This window comes from Carassius carassius, chromosome 8 (assembly GCF_963082965.1).
Source record: "Carassius carassius chromosome 8, fCarCar2.1, whole genome shotgun sequence".
NCBI lineage: Eukaryota > Metazoa > Chordata > Actinopteri > Cypriniformes > Cyprinidae > Carassius > Carassius carassius.
The window spans coordinates 25001715-25006531 of NC_081762.1; the positions used below are offsets into that span (position 1 = coordinate 25001715).

At 35.5% G+C, this 4817-nt stretch overlaps 1 pseudogene; it reads left to right on the forward strand.

The window, feature by feature from the left end:
- Positions 1-747: 747 nt before the first annotated feature.
- On the forward strand, positions 748-2095 carry LOC132144783 (perforin-1-like; annotated as a pseudogene).
- The last annotated feature ends 2722 nt before the right edge of the window (positions 2096-4817 follow it).

Sequence of the window (4817 nt, forward strand, 5' to 3'; positions counted from 1 at the left end):
TGTGAAGGATATCTATTAAAATCACTTGATCATTCATGTTTGTTCATTGTGCATTTAATAATTTTCAAAGATTAAACCTTTGATTTCATGTATTAGTACATTTTGTAATTAACCCTAAGGATAATATTGCAATATACCTATTGTCATGTTATATATATGTATTATAAAAGCTGTGGTTTGTTATTTACTGAAAAGTTATATTTTAGCCGGTGTCAATGATCTAATGTTGCATTTGGTCAGACTCAGCCCATAATTATCTTTTCATTTTACAGCTGCAGGTGGAGGAAGATCATGAAATACACCAGCAAACCCTAAAATAGACAAGTTTAGTTGTCTTTCAGCAGCAGCAGAAATATGACAAAAACTTTTTGTTGAAACTGGTTTACTTTTTTTCAGTCTTTTATTACTTGTGGAAAAACTTGGACTAGGATTAAATGAGTGGGTGTGACAAAGGGGAAACACAGCCAACACAAAGACAAAGATATGTGCAAAAATTAAGCATACAGGCATAGACAAATAAAACATGAGTTTGACTTCAACTGCAGCTGTATTTAATAAATAAACAGAAAACACACGTCATTGATGTCATCTGTGAATCCGGCCAGATGCGTAACTGCTGTGTTGTCAACAGAACTTACAAAGCCACTTCGGAGAAACTGTGAAGAATGAGCCAGCCGACTGCTCTTATATCTCTCTTATGGTAATTTAATGGCATACATCATAGTCAGTGTTTTTCAAACCGAGAAAAATACATTTCATTTTGATCTGTTCACAAGTGAATTCGGTGGTAAGAGACTGATAAATCATCAGATATTCATATGATTTTAAATAAATCATCAGTTTTAAAGCACACACTTGTACTTTAAATGTTTTTATCTGTTTTAAAGTAATACTGTTGATATAATACATTTTATGAAGAAGTTTATTTATCTGTAAAAATCTGACACCAACAGATATACTGAAATTTTCTTCTTTCACTACAGATCATGGGGCAGATACAGATTTACCTTGTTGTTTTCTGGGCGTTGCTTCTCATGACCATTGCTGGAGAGGGTGACATAGGCTCATCCAAAGAGTGTGAAAATGCTCCCTTTGTTCCAGGACACAATCTTGCTGGAGAAGGATTTGATATTGTGACCATGTAGCGAAAAGGTTCTTACGTGATCGACACAGAAACATGGGATTTAGGAAACGGCACTTGTATATTGCACAAAAACACGTTCATGAATGGAGTAAAACAGAAGCTACCAGCAGCAGTTGTAGACTGGAGGGCCTTGCCAAAGTATTCGATGAAAGTCTCAAGTCAGATCTATGAATCAAGTGAGGCACTGGTCAAAGAATCATCATCAGCAGTCTCGGCTGGCTGGAACATTGGTTTAGATATGAAGGCAGGTGGATATGTGGTTGGAAGCACTCTTTCCAGGGAAGCAAAATTTGCAATGCAAAAATCGAAAGAAGATAAATATAGTTTCACCAAACATGAAGTTGAATGCAGTTTTTACAGGTTGTTTTTCTTCACTCATATTATTAAAAAACTATGACATATAATGACTATGAAATTAAAACTTAAACTGCAAATTGTTCCTTCTTTGAGCCCACTAAATTGAAATGTTTACTGTTTTTTTACAGATATCGTGTAGCTGCAAAGCCTCCTCTTCAAGCAGAGTTTCTTGAAGCAGTCAAATCACTCCCTAAATCCTACGATCCAGTCACCTACCGCAGCCTGATCTCAACCTATGGCACTCATTATACCACAAGTGTCAAGTTAGGAGGGGAAATGAAAGCCATAACAGCCATCAAAACCTGTCAGGCAGCACTGAGTGGACTTACAGACACTGCAGTGAAGGACTGCTTGGATGTAGAAGCCTCTGGTATATACAAGGGAGCAACTGTGAGGTCAAAGACTAATTTATGTCAAGAACTAAAAAGAAAGATGCACACAAATGTAAAGTTCAGCTCCATGTTCAGTGAACGTCAAATGGAAATTATTGGAGGAGAAGGAAATCGAGAAGATCTACTTTTTTTCTGGTTCATCACACCCAAATTCCCTTAAAAATTGGGTCAAGTCTTTGAAGAGTCTCCCTGATGTTGTGCATTACTCTCTGAAACCCCTTCATTTCTTACTGAGTGATAAACACCCTGCCAGGAAAGGACTGAAGAAAGCTGTTGAAAAATACATCACTGAAAATGCCCTTAAGAAGGTTTGCTCTAAGACTTGCCAGAGGTGCAGCACAAGAGACCGATGTGCTTGTGTTTGTGAAAGTAGTCAAATGATAAAGTCTAACTGCTGTCCAGCTGAAAGAGGACTAGCCACCCTGAAAGTCTACAGTCTCAGAGCCAAAGATCTGTATGGAGATAAATTTACACAAACAGATGGCACTGTAACTGTTACATATGACGGCAAATTTAGGCGCACTCAGACCAGATTAATAATAATGACAATCCAAGCTGGCCAGAAACATTTGATTTTGGTCCTATTAAGATCAGAATGGCCAACAAAATAACTTTTACAGTGTATGATGCAGACAGCTACTGGAACAGTGATTTACTTGGTTCATGCTCTTTTTATCTTAGAATTGGAGTTGTGCGTGATGCTTGTGCTTTTACATATGGCACCTTCTATTTTAAATACAAAGTTGAATGTGCTCCCAGTCTACGGGGCCCTCAGTGTGATGAATACAGACCTTCTCCAATGACTGCCCCTCTGGCTGATATTTTCAGCTCAAGAAATGGTATTCTGGTTAAAGACTTGCCAAGGCTTGAATTAGCTCTCAATAACTCAGATAAGTTCAATTTCAAGAGTACTTTTGAAAAGCCAGTGATACTGTGACCTGCATTTTGAATCCTTCCTTTATGCATTAAGTCTAAGAGCCTAACTGCACTTTCATCTGCTAGAAAAAAGTGTATCTGTAACTTTTGCTTACTTATGTTGCCATTTCCTTTCTGCATTCTTGCATTAATAAAGCATTCATAAAGACCGATCAATTTGTGTCTATTTTTATTTTATTTTTTATTTTTTTACTAAATGTAAAGCTGCAGGCAAAGCTGCTCTTTTCCCATTTGACATTATAGATGAGAAACCCCACCCTCATCATCATTTGAGCAAATTTACATACTTTTTTAAACACATTTGCCGGTGGCAATTTCTTTTGTGTCCTTTGCAGTACCTAACCAGGAAGGCAAGGTTCAGCTGAGTTAGCCCTTGCTATGAGTACACAATTATGCATTTGTTACCATTCTGAAAATTCATAAAAATATAAAAAAAATAAAAAATAAAAAATAAAAAAAAAGATTATAGATCATTATAGAACAACACAATATTTCACAATATTTTAGGGAGAGCTGTTATCAAAGAGTGTGTGATGCACTGGCCATTTATCCAGGGTGCCTCGCTGCCTCTTCCTGGGATGCTAGGACGAGCTCCAGCATTCCTGTGACAAAACATATGACAAGCATTTTGGAGAATGGATACATATTATTAGAAAGCGTAGGCTGAAATAGTATGCTACAATAACTATTTTTGCAATAAAAATATAGGTGAAATAATGGATAAACAGTAGTTTACTAGTACTGTATGACATTTAAAAAAAATTCTCATCAACTGCACATTAAGCAAAGATGGTAACTTCCATCTTGTGTACCTCAGTTGCTATCCACCACCGCAAAAAAAAAAAAAAAAAAAAATATATATATATATATATATATATATATATATATATGTATATAGTGTTTTTTTTGTGTGTGTGTGTGTGTGTGTGTGTGTGTGTGTGTTTGTGTGTGTGTGTGTGTGTGTGTGTGTGTGTGTGTGTGTGTGTGTGCTGGGAAGCTATGTGCTTTTTTTAAACATTAAAATGTGAAATCGTGCAAATGGTATAAGGGAAGTTTTTATTAAGGTTTTAAGTACACAGTATATTTCAAGAAAAAGGTTATAAACACATACGAAATGGAAACAATGTAATGATCGTTTTTGTCCTACTTGGAAAAGTGTAAAAACGTTACAAATGAAATGAAAAGAAAACTAGGTTGCTGGTTATTTATCTAAAACAACTAAACAAGTCAAAAAACTATCAGATAAGTTTCGTTAAGCAACACGTGAAAAAGATGTGAGAGCTTGTAGCATTGCAGTTTAAAAAGGTGTAAAAACATTGCTAAAGTTGTTACAGATTAAATAAAAAGAAAACTAGGTTACTGGATATTTATGTAAAACGACCAAACAAGTCAAAAACTATCAGAAAAAGGTTATAAACAGACGAGACGGAAACAATATAATGGTCGGTTTTTTTCGTACTTGGAAGTGTAAAAACGGTGTTAAAGTTGTTACAAATTAAATAAAAAGAAAACTAGGTTACTGGTTATTTATCTAAAACAACAAGTCAAAAACTGTCACGATGTTAGAAAAAGTTAAAACAAAAGAAAAAAGATGGTAGGCATTTACGCTTATCTCAAAGAAAAATACATCACACCTTGTCTTTAAAACACCATCACAAGATACTTGTCAAAACTATGTCGTAGTCTACCACTAACTACCATTTTAAAAATCTAGACTGTTACTGACAGAGAGTTAAACGAAAGAAAAAAAGATCCTCCGGCAGAGTTTGAGAAGCCTCCGATAAAACAACCTCACAGCTTCGTAGACACACTCAGAATGCTTACGTCTGGTCCCACTCAAACCACTTCTTCTTCGTTTTGACGCAAAGCTTTAGGTGCAATTACCGCCACCTACAGGGCAGGAGTGCGGAGCATTGACGTTAATGAAAACTAACTCAATTATAAGAGATAAAAGAAATACAAAAATAAAATTAATGATAATAATAAAC